The sequence below is a fragment of the Vicugna pacos genome, unplaced genomic scaffold (genome assembly GCF_048564905.1).
Source record: "Vicugna pacos unplaced genomic scaffold, VicPac4 scaffold_17, whole genome shotgun sequence".
Lineage (NCBI taxonomy): Eukaryota > Metazoa > Chordata > Mammalia > Artiodactyla > Camelidae > Vicugna > Vicugna pacos.
In genome coordinates this window covers 3,290,980-3,316,387 of record NW_027328738.1, presented here as the reverse complement: position 1 = coordinate 3,316,387, position 25,408 = coordinate 3,290,980, and positions in this window count along the sequence as shown.

Genomic DNA, 25,408 nt, shown 5'->3' with positions numbered 1-25,408 from the left:
TTTAAAATCAATTAAATTATTAAAATATTTCCCTGTGCTCTAAATATAGCACTTTTTTTTCTCTAATTTATTAATTGTAGCTTCAACATTTCTGTCTTCTCCATCCTTCTACCCTTTCCCCACAGGAAACCACTACTTGGTACACTACACATATATATGTGATTCTTTTTTTGTTTTTTAATGATTATTTCTCTTATATCATTATTTTCCCAATTTAAGTGTCAACGTAGAGTGTTTTTCCCTGTATTACTTATTTTCCTTTGTGCAACACCCTCTGGGTCCAGTCACATTGTTCCAAATGGCAGAATTTTACTATTTAATATACAATGAATAATTATTTATTTTGTTATCTATATCCCACATCTATTTCAGCCAATCATCTGTTGATGGGCTGTTGAGTTGTGCTTCTACCCTTGGCAACTATAAATGCTGATGTTAAGAACATTGGGGTAATATATACTTTAAGTTAATTTTTTTCATTTTTTTCAGATTTATACTGAAAACTGGAATTGCTGCAACATATAATGCTTCTATTTCTAGTTTTCTGAGCACTGTCCACACTTTAATAATAGTGGATGCATCAATTTATATTTCCACCAACAGTGTACCTGGGTTCCTTCTTATTGACATTCTGATTAATGTTTGTCATTTGTAGACTTTTTGTTAATAGCCATTTTGGTTGCTGTAAGATTATATTTCATTCTGGTATTTTTATATGTTTTCCTAATGAATAGCAATGTTATGTTTCTTTTTATGTGCATGAATATCATCCACATTTCTGTTTTTGAAAAGTTCCCATGAAGATTCTTCAACTGTTTTTAGTTGGGGTCTTTATTTTTTAAATATTGTGTCTGATATGCTATATATATATTATGGATATTAACATCTTGTTGGTGTCATTGTTTGAAATTTTTCCTTCTATTCTGTCTGGTATCTTATGTCTTCTTGAAGGTTTCCTTTGCTCTGCAAAAGGTTTTCAACTTCACACTTATACAAGAAATTGAATCCCTGTATCGCATAGTACATTGATTTTTCCTCAGTAAACTAAAAACTCTAATTGTTAATTTTCCTTTTATTTTGATTTGGAGACAGATCAAGAATAAACATTGCTATGATTTATCTCAAAGTCAGTTCTGCTCCTGTTCTCAGTCAGAAATATTATAGTTTCAGGCTTTACATTTAGGAAATTAATCCATTTTTTCACATTTTTTATACTATGGAAAGAAGTGTTTTTATATCTTCCTTTTACAAGAACTGTCCTTTTTTCTCAGAACTACTTATTGAAGAGACGGCCTTTTTTCCATTGTATACTCTTGCCTCCTTCTTTGTAGACTAATTGACCATAAGTGTGTGGGTATATTTTTGGACTGTTTATTTTGTTCCATTGATTTATGTGTTTCTTAAGTGCCATATTTTGATGTATTGATTACTGTAGCTTTGTAGCATGTTCTAAACTCAGGGAGGGTAATACCCACAACTATGTTTATTTTTCAAAATAATTTTAGAAACTTTGGTTCTTTTAGATGTATGTATAAATTTCAATATTTTTCTTCTTGTTTTGTGAAGAAACTTATGGATTCTGTCAAAATAGAAATTTACTAAAAGAAAAAACCTGAGAAAAATACTAAAGTGAGGAGGATAAATCATACAATATTAACAACAAATGGATTGCTGTATAAATCAAAGAAAAAATTTATAAAGAATTATGACAACAAAAACAAAATCCATTAGGTAATACAGAAGCAGTATTAATAGGGATGCTTATAGCAAAATAATCCCACTTATACAAATAAGAAACACCTCTCTCTTCTAACATATTCTTACAACCAAAATATGTAGCAAAATAATAAGAAAAACATTTTAGTAGAAGGAAAAACAGCTGAAGGGACAGAACATAATTAAATAAAATAAGGATTAAAAATATAAACATTTAATTAAACTAAATAATGGTTTTTGAAAGATAAATAAAGTTGAAAAACTTTAACCACATACATGAGCAAAAAAGAGTTACAAATTAATTAGCTCAGAAATAAATGAGAAGATACAGCTTATATCAAAGAAATACAAAGCAGCATAAGATGATACAACAAATTATATGCCAATAAAATGGAAATCCTATTAGAAATGGACAACTTCTTAGAAAGATTTAATCTCCAGAATGGAATGAGAAAGATAATATGAACAGATTATCACTAATGAAGTTGAATAAGTATTTAAAAAAATTTCCCAAGAAACAAAATTCCAGGCTTAGACAGCTTCACAGGTGATTTCTGCCAAACACTTAGAGAAGAGCCATCACCTATACTTCTCAGAGATTTCCAAAAATTTCAAGAGGAAGGGAGGCTTTCTACCCCACATTTCTTTATCACACTACTACTAAAACTGGAACAAATACCTCAAAAATTACAGGTTAACTACTACTGGTAAGCATACATGCAAAAGTCACCACTAAATTGTTAGCAAATCCAACAATACATTAAGAGGATTATACATTATGATTAAGTCCATTATATTCCAGGGATGCAAAATGATTCAATACCACAATTTAACCAGTATGATACACCACACAAACAACCTGAAGAATAAAAGTTATATGGTCACCTCAATAGGGTCATAAATTATTTTGACAAATTCAATATCTATTTATGAATATTTTTCTCCTCAAAGTGGGCATGAGGAAACATACCTCAACACAGTTAAGGTCATATATGACAAGAACTCAGCTAACATTACACTCACTGATTAAAAGCTGAAAGCATTTCCAATAAGAGCAGGAAGAAGGCAAGAATGTTCAATCTTACCACTTTTATTCAGTATAGTCTGGAAATTCAAGCCATAGCTATTCAAAATAAAAGTAAATGAAATATTGCTAATTAAGAAAAGGAGTAAAAGTATCTGTATGCAGATGACATACTTTAAAAAGAAATCCTAAAAATGGTGCCACAATACTACTAGGGCTTATCAATGCATTTGGTAAAATTTCCGAATATAAAATTATCATACAGAAATCTTGTGTTTCTACACACTAACAAGAAGCTAACTGATACAGAAAGTGAGGGAACTGTCTCAATTATAGTTGAATTACAAAAAATTTAAGAAATCTATCCAACCAAGGAGGTAAAAGACCTGTACTCAGAAAACTATAAAATATTTATAAGAGAAATTGAAGATTATGCAAACAGATGAAAGGATATACTGTGTTCGTAGATGAGGAAAAAATTATTGTTTAAATGACACTATTAGTCAACAAAATACACAAATAAAATTCATTGCTTATCAAAATTCCAAGGGCATTTTCAGACCCTTACAAAAAATAATTGTAAAATTTACATGTAAATACAAAAGAAATGAAATCACTAAAAAAAATGATAGGAAATAAAAGAAACTAAAAAGAGAAATAACTTTAACAAAGAACAAAGAGGATGTATCACTGTCCCTGATTTAAAATATAATACAAAGCTACAGTTTTAAAAAGAATATGTTACTGGCACAGAACAAATAGAATAATGGAACAAAACAGAATGCCTGAAAATTAAATCAGACAGTTATGGTTATTAAGCTCATTACAAAAAATGAATAAAAAGTGGGGGAAAGGTTACCACACGGCGCATGCAACCGATCAACATCAATAACCATCGGAAAAATGCAAGTCCAAAACACAATGAGGTTTTATGTCACTCCTGTCAGAATGACTATAATCAAAAAGATAACAAACATAACTGTTGGTTAGGATGTAAGAAAAACAATACTGATGCACTGCTGGAGTGAATGTAAATATGAGATGTCACTGTGGGAAACAACATGGAGCTTTATCTAAAAATTAAAACTAAAACATTATCCAATATATATATATATATCGGGATACTAATTCCAAGAAAATAAAACACTAATTATAAAAGATAAATTCAACCCTATATTCACTGCAGCATTCTCCACAATAGACAGGATATAGAAGCAAAGTAATTGTTCATCAAATGATGATGGATAAATAAGATGTGTGTTTATAGTATATATATCTACCTATCTTAAGTACAGATTTATCTATCTATCTATCTATATATATATGCACACACACACATAAAATTACAATGGGTTATTACTCAGCTCTAAAAAGAATAAGTTCTTGCCATTTGCAACAAATGGTTTGGACAAGTGAGTAATATGCTAAGTGAAATAATTCAGAGAGAGAGTGACAAATGCTGAATGATTTTACTCATATTAGGAATTTAAAACAAATGAAAATAAAAACACAGAAATGGAATTATAGAAATAGAAAGAAACAGGTTGTTCACAAGAAGGAGTGAAATGCGGTGAGGAAAAGAAAAATGAGAAAATTAAGAGAGAAAGTTTTCCAGTTGAAAATTAAATTAGTCAGGGACAAGGAATTTACTGTATGGGGAATAGCCAATAACTATTAAATATCTTTAAATAGCAACATATCATATCTAGATATATTCTGGTGATCAATTTGAAATGTATTATAAACAGCAAACAGTATGTTGTGTAAGAGAAACTAACACAGTGTTATAGAAAAATGTACACTTCAAAAACAAACAAACATATATATAGAAAAAAGTTAGATTTGTAGTTAGCAGAGGCACGGGTTGGGAAAGGAGAATTTGATTAATGTGCTCAAAAGCTACAAACCTCCACCTGTAAAATAATCGTGTTCTAGGGATTACCCGTAGTAACATGAAAATTAAAATTAATACTGCTTTATGTTCTATATCAATGTTATTAAGAGAGTAGACCTTAATGTTTCTCATCACAACCAAAAGACAAATTGTATTTCTTTACAATTTTATCTAAATGAGATAATGAATTCTCCCTAAAGTTGCTATGATATTTATTTCATGATACTTGTAAATCAAATCACTATCCTGTGCACCTAAACTTACACAATGTTTTATGCCAATTATAACTCCATAAAAGTGGAAGAAAAAATGGAAAGTCAATGTTCACTTTTTTCCATGTCATTTATCATGATTGTTTTTCAGCAAGTAAACTTGAGTCATGATATACTTATCCTAGGTAAAGATACTAATAAATAAGTGATTCTAATAAATTATACTTAAAGATACCAATAAAATTACTGTTTTAACATGCTTTAAACTTTCTTCATGTTAACAGCCCACTGCTTCTCTGGAATCAAAATTTTACTTTGTGTATTCACCTGAGATAAGGGAATGGATACAAGTGTTAACCCTGGCTGCTTTTGCTGTGAGTTTTAAAGTTCACTATCGCAGACCAAATGTCTCATCTCCACGAGAAATTCTGTAAGAAATGAACATGCTAGGTTGCTAGAAATCTCAGCATGGTAAAATCTCAGAACTCCTACAAGTCTTAACTGTTTTGCAATGGGAATGCAATAGTGACAAAGACTTGATTTTGGATAACAATGTGCTGTTTTCTCATGGTTGCATTATGGGATGTGAGGATAATCCCTCAGACCCACAACAAACATCCTCGCTCAAGTGCTGGGCAAAGAACTGTAAAGTTTCTGCATTTTTAGCACTGAGGACTGCTTTCAAAATGATGACTATTCTTACTGTAATCCTGGTAGTCCAAGGAAAGAAAGGTTATTGCAATTTGTAGCTTAAAGGGAATAAATCAGCGGTTCAGTCTCTATAAATTAGTCATGGTGTGTTCAAAGACAAAATAAGATGTGTCAACAATGAGAATTAGAAGAAAAAAGAAATTGGACATAAGCATAAATTAAAAAGGAGAGACAGCCCTTTGCTGGGCTCTGGGGACTGGAGAATGTATATGCCTCTGTCAAATTCAAGGATTCAGTGGCTTGGCCCTGGCATTAGCTAGGGATTCGATGAACAGGTAACAGTAAGGATAATGGGAGAAATATAATCTACCTCTCCCTGATCAGAAGAAAATCTGGTGGCTCAATGAAATTTTTAATTCACAGGGATTCTATCAAATGCAGAGGAATAATTCACTGCTGACTCAACTAAGACAAACTTAGTTACTAGTTAACTATCCATCTTCACACACACACACAGTGGCAGACAGATTTTGTAGTATTTAGTGGGAAGAATTCAGTGGGCAGAGCTCAGAGAATAGTTTTCAAGCACCAGCCAAATTTTGTACGTTTGCCAATAGTCTAGGATTTCCCACGTAGAAAACTACAGATGGACAAACAATATACTTCTTTAGGATTTCTAATTTTGAAAGTAAATGGTATTTTTAACTTATCAGTATAGAACCTTGTTATGATGATCACAGTAAGACCCACTGTGTGATAACAGAGCTGGGAACTAGCTGCTGAACCAGCCCATCTGAACCCCAGACTGCTAATGTAGGCAACAAAATAGTCACCATCATATTTGAGCTGACAAATTTTAAAGCTTGATGTTTCTGTTTTAGGAAAAACCACTGATGTCCAGACCCATATCTCCTGCTGCAAGTGGGCGCTTTTCTTCTCTTGATAAAGTTTATACTGTTGGGATGTTGCTAGAGTTCACCATGGCCAATTTTACCATTCTCCAGATTATCAAAGTCTTTCTTCACAAATGGTGACATATTTACAGGACACAATGTTGCCATTCCAGTCTTATCAGCTGACACTGGCTGCATGATTGTGAGCAGAAGCCTTAGGCTACCTGACCTTCTCTAAAATTTTCCACCATTTCAGGGCATTTCACATTCTGAAAATGCTTCACCTTTTATTTTAAATTAATGGGAAATAAAGTCCTCCATGAATATTTATATTTCCTACTATCTGCAGAAATTTGGTATTCTTGCAGTTGGACAAATTTTTAATTCTACCACCCTCACCTCTATTTAGTCCACACATTTTAGATTGCAATTTGGTTACTGAAAACGACCACCACAACCAAGGGTCAAGTAACTCTTAGATACATCCTGTGTGAAGGTTAGAAAGGGAACAATTTATATGGGGTGTATAATCCTACATTAAATGTTTGCAATGACACTCTCTTTTCTGGTTAAAGCTCTGATTCTAAGAAGTAAATTAATTAGAAGGCAGTATAGATATTGGTATGGGGAAGAGAATCAGCTATTTTTGAGTGGGTGGGTGATGAAGAGACAGGAAAAAATCCAGCAAATTAGAATGGAATGCTTTACACCTCTGGCAGGCATGGATTAAGAAGAAAATAATAACTTGTCTCCTGTACCTACCTCCAATTACTGTCTTGCGTGACTAGTCCTTGGACTATGAAAAGAGCTAGTTTGTGGTGAAGAGTAAGGACCATAACAAAATAGTTGGAAAACCATGAGAATTTTCTTGTTTCAAGAAAGTGGATTTGCTTAAAGTCAACATATATTTTTCATTCACTAAATAATATAATGCATCCTGTGGCATGTTCTGTGCTTACTGGGCTGGTATCCAAGTTAGACAAGGAAAGGGGGATAGACAGAAAACTTCTGAAGGAGGTAGTTTCTGTCCTGAGACTGGGAAAATTAAAGTAGGTAAAAGGAGGACACCTTAAGTCCAAGAATGAGCTGGAGCAAAAGTTGTGAGTTTGGAGCTAACATTTTTCACGAGCATTTGCCTGGATGTATCTCCAAATACAGTGAAACATAAAGATATGCCAAGGTAATCAGAAACCAGATCTATAAAAAAAGAGTAAACGATGTTGAGTTTGTGGGCTTAGAGTTGGAAAGGCATTAAGTGCCACCCTGAAGACGTAAGCTTGTCTTTGGCTGGAACACAAAAGCAACATAAAGTATTGACTAAAAAATATAGCGTAGACTCTTCAGGGCAGGAAATGAAAGCACCAGTTGGAATGCTTTGAGAACAGCACAAAGACCATAGATAAAATTACTTTTGAAATTCTTCCACATGCTGAATGTGCCATATGAGACTACACCATATGACCATTTTGATACCAGTAATGACATAAAAGAGACCATGATCGCTGGACAGATTCCTGCACTTATATCCTGTTCAAACCAACCCTAACTTAACACTTTTAATACTTTCTAGGATGAACCAGGAACCACTTAGTACTTTTCCATCTGTCTATGTTTGTCCTTTTCCAAATTCTTCCATTTTCTCTTCTTCCTTACAAGAAATTATTTAAATTTACACCCATATTGTTCCATCAAATGATCATGTCAATCAAATATCTCTATTTTTCTTTAAATGGTAACTTATACTCCTGTATATCTCTTTACTCTATTCTAAAAATTATAAGGAAAATACAAGTACACGTCTATGTTTATTGTTCAAATAAGAAAATTGCAGATATTTGTCAACATTTGCCAACATCAATATTAATCTTTGTTATCCTGCATAATCTGGTAGTCCTCTGGTAAATCAGTTGTAATTAGGATGACGTTCATAAACTGAAGACGGCTGATAAGTTGGCATTGAAAGAGAGGTAGCTGATGTATCAGCTATCACTGTCACTGGAAACCGTGGGTTGCTCCATGGTTGAAGTTTAGAAAAACGACCTTCATTGGCAGATATGTTGTGATATCTATTTGGGAAAGTAGAAGGCTCCACCATCAGTCCAAATAATAGCTCTCTGTGGGAGACAAGATGCTGTACTGAGAAGTAGAAGTTATAATTGTAATGAAGTTCACAACACGGCCATTTGCTTCAGTGTAGCTGCTTTGAGAGTGCCCGTGGACAGTGGTCAACTGATTTAAAACAGCACGTTGATCCACTGCAATTTGTTTTGGTGGTCTAAATGACATTGATTATGGAGGATAAAAATCACCTCTGATCCGGGTTGTTGTGTCACCAATTATTTGTCTAGTAGAGGGCTTCCTTATTAGAGGCATGTTTAAATTTGCAGAAAGTAAAAATTCACTTTCTCCACTAGTGTCAGCCACAAAATCAGAATTATGAATATGCACATTACCTCCTGCTTTAAAGTGCTTCTTTTTGAAATCTTCAGCCAATGAAGCCACCAGAGAGGCATTTTTAATCCCAACTCTTCTTTTTATTCTAACTAAATGCTGGTGACAGACTTGTTTAAGATTTCAATTATGGCAGAACTGCAGCTGCAACCAATGGAGAAAGATTTTAGTAATATTTTAAACGAAAATACAAGACTACAATAAGCCTATCCTATAAAACCTCAGATTTCATGTTGATTATGCAAAGATAATATCATTAAAATATGAACATTGCTGACAATATTTTGAAATTATTTATTTGTAATATACACATTTAAATAGTATATCATCAAATTTAATAAGTTAGTATTTGCAGTAACGGTGAAAGCCACTTTTTAAAAGCAGCTTTAATACGTTTATTTAGTTTTCTGGTAAGATTCATAGTTGCTAGGAACATTTCTCATAATCTTGAATACTTAAGGCACTGTCCTCATTTTTAGAAAAAGTAAAGAATATTAGCCTTTGTAGTTTTATACAATTTTCAAAATCTAGCTTTACATTTATATTACCATAGGTTGATGTACAAAATAAAATTTTATGTATGTTACCAAGTAGTAACTACAATTACTGAATACCTTGCTTAAAACAGACTTTTTTCCTTCTGCCAGAAAGTCAGCAGGAGAAACAGATCTTTGAATATTCTGCCGCACTTTAGTAAACACATACATGCTAAGCTGTCTAACTAAACTTTACATACTTCCAGATTCAAATATTCTGAAAGGCGCCCTTCTTTCCAAAACTTCCTTCTTAAAGACATCTTCATCAATCACTATCGAAGTTCCATTATCATCCCACGAGATAGATTTTTATTGGTCACTCCCAGACATTTTCCAGAGTTTTCTTGGAAATGTCAGAGAACGAAAATCATTATCTTCATCTGGTTCCAAGACACAATGTGTGTAACATGGTCTTTTTATCAAGGATTTTTCAGACAAAGTCTGAAAAGCATTTTCTTCAATCATACACCTCAAGTCCAAGTCCCCAGAGAATGTTTGATCACACAATAGAGATATATCAGAGTTCCTGAAACAGTTTGTCCAACTTTATGAGACACATCTTGGATTTCTGGAGAAATATGTGCCAACGGAAATAACTTATTCTACAGCTACTTTTCTAATCTGCATGATTTTGAGCACTGCAGCTTCAAATGCTGCTTTGGCAGGCCTGCACAGATAAACTTCTAGGCCATCAAAATGGTTCTCTACCTGAGTAGCTGTCACATCACAAAACGACTGGTCTCCCAGCAACTCAAGTGTAACATTCAGCCAGTGTTCCCTTCTCATTCATCCAGTTAAAATGAAACATATAGGATGCTTATTTTTATACTGTGATCTGCAAATATTATCCCCAAAAATCTTTTTAAATAATTTAATTTTGGGGACTATGAAATAAAATCAGTCTCCATACTTTTGTACACAAATTTATACAAAATTGGTGAAGTATAAATAATGCAATAAATATATAAAATAATTTTAAAGTTATGAAATTTAAAGTGAAATTTGTTTAAAACCTGTACAGAAAATGTATATCTATTTCAATATCATTTGTAATTAAAGTGAAATATAATTTGATTTGGAAATGGAAGTTGGTATTTATCTCTGTACTTTAAAATAAGTAGCTCTATATTCAAAATATGAGAAGAATAAATATCAGCTTATTTGTTATGCTTATAAATAAATGGCAAATATTTATAAAATAAAACTAGATTAAAATTATGAATCAAATGTAAGAAAGCCCAAAGTGGGGAATTTTTGATTTAAATTGTAATTCAGTGCTATAAGTAAAACAAATGTAATTTAACATTCTACCATAAAAATTAGAAGAGAGACAATCTTATTGCATATTTACAAATGTTTATTTTTGCCATTCTTTCTGTCAGAGGTTTTTCAGTCCCAAGAAGGAAAAAATTTTCTTGTCATCGTTATAATCCATACTCTTGTGGCTTCTGTTATGTGTTCCAAAATGATGTTGATAAATACACTTATGCACAAGACACTGGATTCAATAAGCAGTGCCTCCATTAAGGGGCAAATGAACAATGAAAAAAACAAAGATATAACAGTATATGTGGTTTGGGGTGGAAAATACAAGTTAATGCATTTTAGGAAGCAATATATTTCTCAGTCCTGAAATTTTTGGCATTGTTTATATAATACAGCATTTTAAGGCAAGTGATTTGTTCACTAATTGAAAATATTACCTATGTCCTGTAACAGTATACATAAGTAAATCCAGTTCTATCAAAATTTATATTATTTATTTAGAAATAAATTCCATTAAACTTAAGCCAAATTAAAAATGAGAGATAAAATTTTTAAATAAATAAATGTACCCTCAAGCTACAATGTAAATTTTTCCATCACTATCTGTAAATTTCATTCTAAATAAATATTAGCAACCTGAATTCATGGCATATTATAAGTATTATCAACTATAGTTATGTTGGATTTAGTCCTGATTCATAAATATTATTTAACATATGCAAATTAAAATATGTGATAACATCCCTTAAAAAGCAAAGAATTGAAAAATAACACTCTCAAAAAATGTAGGAATATTATTAAAATATGTGATCTTAACTTTTTTATAAAAATATTTTTACAAATTCACTGTAGATAGAATGTAACTAAACATAATATAAGCCATTTATGAAAAACCCATGACTAACATCAAGTTCAATTTTAACATACAGGAAGGTTTTCCTCTGGTCCAGTAATAAGAAAAATTAGCTCATTTTCACAAGTCCTAAATTACACTACTAGAAGTCCTAGCCAGAACATCTAGTCAAGAAAAAATATAAAATGTATCCAACTTGTAAAAAAGCAGTAAAGTATTTACAGTTGCCATAATTATACATAGATAGAAAGCTCCATAGACTCCTCCAGTGACTGTTAGAAATAATGAACAAACTTAGTAAACTTCCAGAATACAAAATTGATAAAAAAAAATCCATTGCATTTTTATATATTAACAACCCATAATCAGAAAGAGAAACTTGGAAAATTATTACATGTAAATTTATACCATAAGGAATAAAACAGGAATATATTTTGTAAGTGAAATAAAAGATCTAAACATAGATCAATAAATTACAGGTGCAAGAAATATAAGAAAATAAATTAAATAGAAATATATTCGGTGCTCATGGATTGTACACAATGTGAGGAAATATTGTAATCTATCTTTTCAAAGTTCAGGCTCCCTAGTAACTAATTACTTAGGAGAATGTCTTTTCTTCATTTTATACTCTAGCTTTCTTTTTCATGGGTTAATTGATCATAAGAGTGAGGGATTATATCTGGTTTCTCTATTCTCTTCTCTTGATTGGTGTCTGTTTTTAAGCCAGTATCATGTTGTTTTAATTACTAAAGTTTTGAAGGACTGTATAACATCAGAGGAATTTATACCATTACATTTAATACTTTTTTTCAAGATTATTTTGGCAACTCATGTTCTTTGTGGTTACATATAAATTTTGAAATTATTTGTTCTATTTAATCAAAAATCTCATAGGTATTTTGACATGAATCACACTAAATGTAGATTCCCTTTGGTTGAATGGTTGTGTTAACCACATAGTTTCACATAATTAACATAAGAGATCTGTTCATTTCTTTGGATCAGTTAAATTTTCCTTCACCAATGTTTTCTGTTTTTTAACATATAGGTTTTTACCTTATTTGTTAACTTCATTTCTAGGTGTTCTTTATACATATATATAATTTTATACATAATAGTTGTAAACTTGTTTCCTACACAAATACAGCAGGCAGAAGGCAGTGGTAAGGCATATTAAAAGTCCTGAATGAAAGAAGTCTGTAATCTAAGATACATTATCAAGCAAGGCTCTCTTTGAGAATAGAAGGAGAGATAAATAACTTCCACACAAAAAATGTTAAAAGAATTTAGCAAGAGAAAAAGAAATAATGAAAGATCTACTCTAAAAAAAAAGAAGCAGGGTGCTATACAAAAGAGAAAGGAATAATTAGAAAGGCAATATATACAATGAATTACAACAAAATAAATATGATGTTGTAAAACTGGACATCAAAATTTTTAAGGGTCACAGAGTGAAACAGAACAATACAGAGTATTTTTTTCTTATTTGTCTTCTCTGTAGGATGGGTATGAGTTTGTATTCTTATAAGATAAAATAAACAGATATAGTACGGTTAAATATAAATACAAAACAAGGTAACCAAAAGTCAAAAGCTTACAATGAAGTCACAAAGCCAAAACGAAACAAAGATAATAAAAGAAAACTTATCAAGCCACAAAAAGGAAAAGAAATGAACAAAAGGAAATACCAAATCAACTGGAAAATGAAGTTCAAAATAGAAATAAACACCAGTCTATCAATAATTATCACAAATGTAAATGGATTTAGTGCTTCAGTCAAAAGATATACATTGTCTGATGGGATAATATAAAAAAAACCCTGCATTATGAAGCATACAAGAGACCCATTTGTAAGAGGAAAACACATCAATTGAAAGTCAGAAGTTGGAAGAATATATTCCATGCAAATGCACATGACAAGAAAGCAGGACTAGCAGTACTGACTTCACACATAATAGACTTTACAAGAAAGGCCATAGAGAAAGATAAACAAGGACATGATATAATGATTAAAGGAGCAATACAAAATGAGGTTTTTATACACATTAAGATATATGAACTCAAAATTGGAGCACCTAAATACAAAAATCAAATACTAATAGATAAAAAGAGAGAAATTGCTCGGAACACAATCACAGTAGGAGACTATAACACCCCATTACCATCACTGGACTGGTCTTTCACACAGAAAATTAATAAGGGAACAAAGTTAATAAAAGACATGATAAAATAATTGGAGATGCTTGATACTTCCAAAACAGTACTTCTCCCAAAAACAGAATATACATTCTTTTCCAGTGCACATGGAATATTTTCAAGGAAAGATTATAAACTCAGGCACAGAAGAAGCCTCAACAAATTTAAGAAGATAAAAATTATTTCAAGCAACATTTCTGAGTAGAATACCATGAAACTAAAAATCAAACACAGAAAAATTGGGAGAAAAAATGGCAGTATCCAGATTAAAAAACATGGTACTATAACAAAGGGGGGAGTTGATGAATTAAAAGAAGAAATTAAAAAATATCTTGAGATATATGACAAAACACTACACAAAGTCTATGGAATACAGTTAAAGCAGTCTAAAAAGGGAAGTTCATATTGACAAAGCCCTCCTCAAAGTAGAAGAACTATTTCAAAAAAATAATCTAATGTTCTATGTAAACTAATCATGAAAAGAAGAGAAAACAAAACCAACAGCCAGCAGAAAGTGGGAAAAAATAAAGATCAAGGAGGAAAGAATTGAAATAAAGATTAAGAAATAGAAAAAATCAATCAAACTCTTTTTTGAAATTTTAAACAAAATTGACAAATCTCTAGACAGGATCACCAACAAGAAAAAAGAGAGAACACAAATAATATAGGAAATGAAAATGGAGAAACTACAAGAGTACAACAAATTTACAAAATATCATTAGGGAATAACATGAGGAACTATATGGAAACATACTGGATAACCAGGAAGAAATGGAGAAGTTTTTGGAAACATTCAGCCCACCAATATTGCATCAAAAGGAAATTAATGATTTGAACAATCATATCACAAGAAATGGAATAGAATTAACAGTAAAAAAAAAATCTCTGTAAACAAAATTCAGACCCTAATAGCTTCACTGGGGAATTTGACCAAACATACAAAGAAAAATCCATACTAATCCTCCTCAAAGTCTTCCAAAAGATTGATATGGAGAGAGAGCTCCCAATCTCACACCATAAGGCCAAAATTAACCTGATACCAAACCAGACAAAGACACTACCCCAAAATGAAAACTATAGGCCAATATAATTCATAAACATAGATGTAAAAGTCCTTAAGATATTATTAACAAACAGAATCCAACATCATGTAAAAAAAAGGTAATGCACCATTGTCATGTTAGGTTCATCCCAGGAACACAAGGATGGTTTCACTTATGCAAATCAATCAATCAATTGTGATACACCATATCAACAAAAGAGAAGACAAAAACGATATGATCATCTCAGTAGATGCAGAGAAAGCATTTGATAAAAATTAACACCTATTTGCAATAAAAGTTCTTATCACAGTGGGCATAGAGTGACCATATCTCAACATAATGGAAGCTATTTATGACAAATTTATAACCAGCAAAATACTCAATGTTGAAACACTGAAACCCTTCCCACAAAAACCTGAGACAAGACAAGGATGCCCATTCTCACAATTTCAATTCAATATAGTCTTGGAATTCCTAGCCACAACGATCAGGCTAGGAAAAGAAATAAAACTATTCAGACTGGAAAAGAAGAAGTAAAATTGTCACGATATGCAGAGATGACACTATATACAGAAAAATGTAAAAGCTTCACAAAAAAAAAATACTTAGGCTAAAAAAGGAACTGGGCAAGTTAGTCAGAATAATCTACGAAAACCAATTACATTTCTTTACTCTACCATTGAATCAACAGGATAACAAATTATAGAAACAACCCCTTTTATAACTGCACCCAAAACTATAAAATGCTTAAGAATACTGTGACCAAGGTGGTGAAAGACTTATACTTGGAGAACAAGAAAAAAATCATTGAGGAAATCAAGAAAGATTTGAAGAATTGAAAAGATACCCAATGGTCTCGTAGTGGAAGAAATAATATTATTAAAATGGCCATACTGCCCAAGACAATCCACAGAATTTAACTGAGTTCCTATCAAATTATGCAAAACATTTCTTTTTAGGACTGAAAGAAATTATCATAAGATTTATATAGAATCAAAAAAGATCCATAATTTCCAAAACTATATTTAAGACAAAGAAAGAGGCTGGAATAATAACCCGCCTGGTCTCCATAAACTATTGCAGAGCTACAAAAATCAAAATGACATGATATTGGTACAGAAACAGGCACATGGGCCAATGGAACAGAATAGAGAGCCTAGGAATAATACTAAAGGCCTATGTTGAATTAATCTTTGACAGAGTAGCCAAGAATATGACAGAGAAAAGAACATCTCTTCACCAACTGGTTTTGGGAAAACTGGATAGCAGCATCAGAGCAATGGAGTTAGTACAATCCTTCATTCCATACACAAGAATAAACTCAAAATGGCTTGAAGACTTAAATGTAAGGCAAGACACGGTAAATCTCCTAGAAGAAAATATTGGCAAAACACTCTGAGATAAATCTCAGCAATGATTTCTTAGAATAGACTACCCAGGTATGGGATGTAAGAGCAAAATTTATAAATAGGACCTAATTAAACTTATAAGCTTTTGCACAGCAAATGGAACCATAAACAAAGGAAAATGACAACCTACAGTATTAAAGAAAATATTTAGAAGTGATACAACTGACAAAGACTAAATTTCCAAAATATAAAGATTTCATACAACCTAGTAATAATAAAAAAAAAGAAACTCAATCTGAAAATGGGCAGAAGCCCTAAAAAAGCATTTCTCCAATAGAGACGTACAAATGTCACACAGATATATGAAAAAAAAAATTGCTCACTCTCATTATCAGAGAAGTGCAATTCAAAACTATAATGAAGTATCACTTCCCAATATTCACAATGGCCATCATTCAAAAGTTCACAAACAATAAATGCTGGGGAAGCTGCGGAGAAAGGGAGCCCTCCTGCACTGTTGTTAGGAATGTAGATTCGAGCAGTCACTTTGGAAAACAGGATGGGGATTCCTTTAAAGTATAAAAATAAACTTAACAAATGATCCAACAATCCCACTTCTGGGTATATACGAAAGGGAACCATATTTCAAAAAGACACCTTCACCCCAATGTTCTTAGCAGTGCTATATACAACAGCCATGACATGGAAGCAAATTAACTGTCAAACAACAGATGAGAGTATGCAGAAGTTATGCTGTATTTACACAATGGAATATATTCTGCAATAAAAAATGATAAAACAATGACATTTGCAGCAAAATGTATGTCCCCAAAAAGTGTCATTCTAATTGAAGATAGCCAGAAAGAGAAGGAAAAATAATACATGACATGACATATGTAGAATCTTAAAAAATAATTTGGATGTGAACACTATGATCTCATCTACAAAACTGAAACACACTTGCAGAACTACTTAATAATCTTATGGTTACTGCAGAAATGGACTGGTAGAGGATATATTTGGGAGCTGTAGATTTATAAATGTCATCCACTATATATAAAAATAAATGTTTTCAAAATTTCTTTTGCATAACACAGGGCAGTAAGTCAAATACCGTGAAGTAACGTTAAAAAGGCACAGAAATATATGCATTTACGGGGACACTGTGCTAAACACCTCAGATTGACACATTGTAAATGGCATACTTCAATGATAAATAAATGAATTAATATTCAAATAAGTAAATAAATAAATAAATAAAGTAAATGAATAATATTTAATAATAAAGGAAATACAAAGATTCACACTATTTAAATTTACACATCAAAAATCTAGGAAAAACAGAAAGAATAAAGAAGAAAATTGAATAAATTAGAGCAAGGCAAATAACAAGACAAACAATTGAAAAGATAAGAAAAATTACACCTAAGTTTGTTTCTTTTCAACATAAAGTGGACAAAAGTTTAGGTTGGCTAAGAAAATAAAGACTCAAATAAAATTTGAAATAAAAGAGCAGATATTACCACTAAAGTTGCAGAGATGCAAAGCATCATAAGAAATTACCACTAGCCAACGATTTGAATGACCTAGAACAAAAGATAGATTCCCAGAAACATATGTCTTTCAACACTAAATCAAGAAGAAATTAGAAAGTTAAATTCTGCAAAAGTGTGTATGAGAAAATCAGTAATCCAAACCTCTCAAACCAGAAAAAATTTACAAGATGACTTTAATGGTGAATCCTGTCATACATTAGAAGTAAATTTTTCACCAATTCTTCCCCAAAACTTTCAAGAATTTGAAGAGGGTGAAAGATTCCAAAGTTGTTTTATGATGCTAGCTTTATTTGCATAACAAAGCTAAAAACGACATGAAATGAAAAACATAGAACATTATCCCTGATGAACATATGTGCCAAAATTCTCAACAAAACACAAGCAAAATGAATTCAACAACACATTTAAAGTATCATACACATACATGTGTAAAGGGATTTATCCCTGGGTTTAAGGATACGTCAAAATATTCAAATCAATACGGTGACATCCCACACTAATAGAATGAGAAACAAAACTCACATAATCATTTGAATAGGTGCAGAAAGAACATTATATATAATGCAACATCATTTTAAGGTACTCCCAACAAATTAAATTAACCCTGTCAGTGGCACGATATCATATACACACAAACACTGTGTGGAGAGAAGCGAAGCAATTCACAGTTTATTGATTCTTACAAAAAAGATTTATATATGACATGCACAATGCCTCACATATCATCTAAGTTATAACAATGTTAATAATCTTAAACTATTTATGTCCCCATGCTCCTAAAATAAGCACAGGATGTTAAATGATCAAGGATTTTTTTAAAGTTCATCACGGAACTTCATTAAGTAGCCCATCTCTTATCCAGCCGGCTGTGCCTATCATAGGTTGCCCTCCTCTGAGGATCTTACCCAGCATATGATATCCAGCCATCCATACTGGATATATTGAGTAGACAATTTGTTATCCAGCCTTTATATGTGACATTCCTCATAGCTTGTTTATCAGTTCAGCCCATGGGCTTATTCTCTAGAGCCTTCAGACAGGGGCCAACAAACCCAACATCCCTTAACAGAAAAATGGATGAAGAATATTTGATGTATATATGCAATGTAATGAATACTTTGCTTTCCTATCAACAGTGTCCACGGTGATTCTTTTTCTCCACAACCTCACCAAAATCTATTTATTTTCTTTTTGATGAGAGTCTTCTGACAACTGTGAGGTCTTCTCTCATTTTTGGTTTATGACTTTCCTAATAAATTATAACTCTGAACATATTTTCATGTGTCATTTATTCAACTGTATGTTTGCTACAAAAAATTGATTCAGATCTATCTATTCAGTTCCTATGGACTTTTTTTAATTGGATTGTTTGGTCATTTTTGTTGTGGTGCTTGTGTATGAGTTTGCCATATAGTTGCATATTAACACTTGATTGGAAAATATCACTTGCAAATATATTCTCCCATTGTGTTGGTTGACTTTTCATTTTATTGATCATCTCCTCTGCAGCGTAAATTTGTTTAGAGTGATACAATCATATTTTGTTAGTTTTGCTTCTGCTTCCCTTGCCAGAGGAGACATATGTACAATCAAATTAAGTCCAATGTCAGAGTATGCTTCTTATATTTTAGACAAGGATTCTTTGTTTTCAGGTTTTATGTTTTCTATGCCCAGGAGCGGGATTGCTGTGTCATATGATAGGTCTATTTTTAGTATTTAAAGGAACTTCCATACTATTTCCAAGGTGGTTGCACCAATTTTCATTCCCACCAACAGCGTTGGAGAGTCCCTTTTTCTCCACAACCTCCCGAGTATTTATTATTTGTAGATATTTGGATGACAGCCCTTCTCAGTAGTGTGAGGTAAAACATTATTTTATTTTTATCTTGCCTTTGTATAATGATTAGTTATGTGAGCATGTTTTTATGTTCCTGTTTGTCATCTGTGTGTCTTCTTGAGAGACTTGTCTTCTGCTCATTTTCTGTCTGTGTTGTTGTAGATTTTTGAAATGGAGTTGTATGAACGATGTGTGTATTTTAGAAATTTGCCCCTTTTTGATTGCATTGTTTCCAAATGTTTTCCCCCATTCGGAAGTTCATGTTTTCATTCTGTTTATTTTGCTCTATAGAAGTTTGAAGTTTAATTTGGATATATTTGATTATTTTGCTTTTGTTGTTTTCAGCTTGGGATTGTGACATAAGAAAATTTCGCTAAAATTTATGTCTTGTTTTGCCTATGTTAGTTTCCAGGAATTTTATTGTGTCATGTAATAGATTCAGATATTTAAAGCATTTTGAATTTATATTTGTACAGTGTGAGGGAGTGTTCTAATTTGATTGAGTTACATGTACCTGTCTAGCTTTCTCAACATGACTTGCTGAAGACTGTCTTTAGGCATTGTATATTTTTGTTTCCTTTGTCGTAGTTCAGTTGACCATAGGTGTAATGTTTTATTTCTAACTCTGTGTTCTGTTCCAGTGATATAGATGTTTGTTCATTTTCCAACATTGTGCTGTTTCGATTACTGATTTGCAATATAGTCTGAGATCTGAGAGGGATATGGCTTATGCCTCCAACTTTGTTCTTTTTCCTCATTGTTTCTTATGCAGTTCTGATTCTTTTGCTGTTCCATACAAATCTTAGGACTGATTTAAGTTCTGTGGAAAATATCACGTAGTTCGATCTGAATCACTTTATATGTGTAGACATATTTTGTAGTATGTATATTTTTGCAATATTAATTCCTCTAAACTAAGACCTTGAGATTTCTTTCCATTTATTGCATAATATTCAAATATATTTATCAGTGTTCTATTGATTTTATTATCTTTGATTTTTCATAGATTCTTCATTTTTGATGTGATTTCATATGGATTTTTTAATATTATGTAGTATTTCATTGGTATTTGTAAAGAAATGTGACAGTTTTTGTATATTAATCATGAATCATCCTACTTTGCTAAATGTCTTTATTAGTCTTAGTTGTTTTGGTGTGGAGAATCTTTACAGTTCTCTATATAGATTATCATGTCATCTAAAATAATAACAGTTTTACTTCATTCAATCTAACTTGAATAACTTTTTTCTTGTCCGATTGCTGTTGCTAGGTCTTCCCATACTGTGTTTAAGAGAAATGCGAGAGTGGGCATCCTTGTTTTATTCCTTAACTTGGCTTTCAGTTATTCACTTTTGCATATTATGCTGTCTGTGGGTCTGTAATTGATGAATTTAGTGAGGTTGAGATATATTTCCTTAATCCTAAAGTGGAAAGAGTTTTCTGTTTTTGTTGATTCTGTTTTTCTTGTCGTTGTTGTTGCTGCTGTTATAATGAATAAAAGTTGAAGTTTGTGAAATGCTTTTTATCGATTTATTGGGATGACCACATCATTTTCCCTTTTTCCTTTGTTTATTTGGTGTATCAAACTGATTGATTTCATGTAATTTCAACCTCTCTTATGACCATGAAATGAATTAAAGTTGATCATGTTGTACGATTCACTTTAGGTATTGCTGGATTTAGTTTGCTAATAATTTTTTTTTTGAATTTTTGCATCTATATCAATCAAAGTTATTGGCTTGAAGTTCTCTTTGATTGTACTTTGTTGGCTTTGCTATCAGGGTAATGATAGCTTCATATAATTATTTTGGGAGTTTCCCACATGTTCACTATTTTTGAATAGTTTGAAGACTATAAGTTCTGCTTTTTATTTTTGTACATTTCTCCATGGGAGCTGTTTAAATCTGCCCTAATATTTCACGATTTTTTTAAATGCTGTTTCTATCTTTCTTCTAGTAATCAGTTTGTTCAAATTATTTGTTTCTCCTTATACCTATCTATTTCTAGACATTTGTCTACTTCTTCTAAGTTGTCCAGTTTGTTTGCATGTAAGAGTTGACAAAATGTTCCTTTTTTTGTATACCTGAGGGAACAATTGTTATTTCTACAATTTTATTTCTGAATTTATTTCTTTGGAGCATCTCTCTTTTCTTCATGATGCACCTGGATAGAGGTTTTTTGATTTTGCTTTTCTTAAAAAGAAAACAAAAAACAAAACCTTTTTTTTTACTACTCTTTTGCATGGTTGTTTTTGCTCTCTAATTTATATTTACACCTGTAATATTTAGGATCATGTATTTTAATTTTATTACCATTTTTTAATTGATTTTTAATTATTTTACAAAGTTGTCTCAAATTCCATTGTAGAGCACAATTTTTTAGTTGCAATGAACATTTATACAATTTTTGTCCCATTTTTTCCACTGTGGGCTGCCGTATATTTCCCTGTGCTATACGGTACAATCCTGTTTATCTATTCTACAATTTTGACCTCCGAGTCTGTCTCAACCCAACCCCAACACTTGGCAACCAAAACTTTGTAGTCTCTGCCTGCGAGTCTATTTCTGTTTTGTATTTATGCATTTCTTGTTTGGTTTAGTTTTGTTTTTAGATTCCACTCATGAGCCATCTCATATGGTATTTTTCCTTCTCTTTCTGACTTACTTCACTTAGGCTGATTTTCTCATGGAGCATCCATGTTGCTGAAAATGGCATTATGTTGTCACTTTATAAGAATGACTACTGTTCCATTATATAAATATACCACCACTTCTTTATCCAGTCAACTTTTGATGGGCATTTAGGCTGTTTCCATGTCTTGGCTATTGTAAATATTGCTGGCTATGAATATTGAGGTGCAGGCGTCTTCCTGAAGTAGGGTTCCTTCTGGATTTATGCCCAGGAGTGGGATTCTTGGGTTACATTGTAAGTCTATTTCTAGGCTTTTGAGGAATCTCCATCCTGTTTTCCACTCTGTTTGCACCAATCTTCATTGCCACCAGCAGTGAGGGACCATTCCCTTTATTCCACAGCCTCTCCAGCATTTGTCCTTTGTGGATTTCTGAATGATGGCCATTCTGACTGGTGTGAGGTGAAACCTCATTGCAGTTTTGATTTGCATTTGTCTGATAATCAGTGATATTGAGCATTTTCTGATGTGCTTTTTATCATATGTATGTCTTCCTTGGAGAACTGTTTGTTTAGGTCTTCTGACTAATTTTGGATTAGGTTGTTTATTTTTTCTTATTCAGTTAGATGAGCTGTTTATATACTCTGGAGATCAAGCCTTTGACGGTTTCATAGGTAAATTTTTTTCCCATTCCGTAGGTTTTCTTTATGTTTTACTTCCGGTTTCTTTACTATGCAGAAGGTTGTAAGTTTCATTAGGTCTCATTTGTTTATTCTTGCTTTTATTTCTTCTATGAGAAAACTTTCGAGACGTATGTCAGATATTTCCCTCTTGTAGGTTTATTGTATCTTGTCTTATGTTTAAGTGTTTTATCTCTTTTGAGTTTATTTTTATTGTATCTTGTTCTAGCTTCATTGGGAGTGTTCTAACTTCATTGAATTACATGCTGCTCTCCAGTTTTCCCAACACCAGTTGCTGAAGGGACTATCTCGATACCATTGTAATTTCTTGTCTCCTTTGTCTAAGATTAATTGACCAAACGTTTGTGGGTTAATTTCTGGGCTCTCTATTGTGTTCCATTGACCTATATGTATGTTTTTCTACCAATACAGTGCTGTCATGTGGACTATAGCTCTATAGTATTATCTGAATCATAAGCGTAAAGAAATGTCACTGATATTAGGACCTTAATCTTGTAATCTGCTTCCTTGTTGAATTATTTGATCAGCTGTTGTAAATTTTGTCTGGATCTTGTAGGGTTTCCTATATATAGTCAGATATTTTCTGCATATACTGAGACTTTTACCTCTTCCTTTCCAATTTGCATCCCTTTTACTTCTCTCTCTTCTTTGATTGATGTGGCTAGGACTTGCAAGACTATCTTGAGAAGGAGTCATGATAGTGTTCATCCTTGTCTTGTCCCAGATTTTAGTGGGAAGAATTTGACTTTCTCACCATTGAGTACTATCCTTGCTGTTGGTTTTTTATCTATTACTTTCATGATGTTGAGGTTTATTCCCTCTATGGCCACTTTGTGAGAGTTTTTATCATACGTGGGTGTTGAATTTTAACAAATGCTTTTCCTGCACCTATTGAGAAGATCATGCGGTTTTGGTTCTTTCTCTTGTTGATATGCTGCATTACATTGATTGATTTGCATATGTTGAACCACCCCTGTGTCACTGGCATGATCCCCACTTGGTCATGTTATATAATCCTTTTTCTGTGTTGTTGGATTCTATTTGGTACTATTTTGGTGAGGATTTTGGCGTCTGGGTTCACAGTGATATTGGCCTATAATCCTCTTTTTTGGTAGTGTCTTTGCCTGGTTGTGGTATCAGGGTGATTGTGGATTCATAGAATGACTTTAGGAGTATTCCTTCCTTTTCAATCATCTGGGGGATTTTGAGAAGTAGTGGTATGAGTTCTTCTTTATGTTTGGTTGAATTCCTCAGTGAATCCGTCTGGTCCTGGACTCCGACTTGTAGGGAGGTTTTATATTGCTACTTTGATTTCATTTCTAGTGCTCTACTTTTTCCAGGGGTCAGTTATGTCTTGATTCAGTCTTGGTGGACAGTATGTTTCTGGAAACTTGTCCATCTCTTCTAGGGTATACAGTTTGATTCAATATACTTTTCATCATATTCTCGTAAGATATTCTGTATTTCTAAATTTTTGTGGTAATTTCTACAATCTCCTTTCTAATTTTGGTAATTTGTGCTCTCTCTCTTTTCTTCTTTTTGAGTTTGGCCAGAGGTTTGTCGATTTTACTTACTTTTTGGAAAAACCAGCTTTTGAATTGGTTAATTTTTTTCCTATGATCTTTTTAATCACTATTTTATTTATTTCCTCCCCAATATTTATGATTTGCTTCCTTCCCCTGCCTTTTGGGTCTTTTTGGTTCTTCTTTTTCAAGTTCATTCTGCTGGTGGGTTAAATTGTTTATTTTTGGTTGTTCTTCTTTTTTGAGGTAGTCCTGTATCACTGTAAACTCCCCTCTCAGCACTGCTTTTGCTGTGTCCCATAAATTTTGTGGGGTTTTCCTTTCATTTTCTTTTGTCTCAAGGTACTTTTTTATTTCAGCTTTGATTTCTTCATTGATCCATTTGTATTTTAATAACATATTGTTTAATCCCCATGTTTTTCTTTTGTTGTCCTTTGTTTCTCTGTTGTTGATTTCTAGCTTCATGACATTGTGTTCAGTAAACATGCTTGAGGTAATTTCTGTCTTCTTAAAATTGCTGAGGTTTCTTTTATGCCCAAGTACATCATGAATCCTGGAAAATGTTCCACGTGCACTTGAAAAGGATTTATATCCTATTCTGTGGGGGGTGCAATGCTTTGAAAATATCCACCAAGTCTAATATTTCTATTGTTTTATTTAACTTCTCTGTTGCCTAGTTTATTTTCTGTCTCGATGATCTCTCCAGTGATGTTAATGCAGTGTTGAAATCTCCAAATATGAATCCTCCTTTATATCTGTTAGTAATTATTTTATGCACTTATTTGCTCCTGTATTTGGTGCATATGTATTAACGAGTGTGCTATCCTCATATTGTATCACTCCTTAAATCATTATAAAATGTCCTTCTATATCTTTCTTTATGGCCTTTGTTTTAAAGACTATTTTGTCTGAAATCAGTTCTGCAACATCTGCTTTTTGGCTTTCAAATTATGTGGAATACCCTTTTCCATCCTCTCACTCTCAATCTATATGTGTCCTTCTCTCTGAAGTGGGTCTCTTGTATGCAGCATATTAAAGATTCTTGCTTTATTATCCAGCCTGCCACTCTATGATT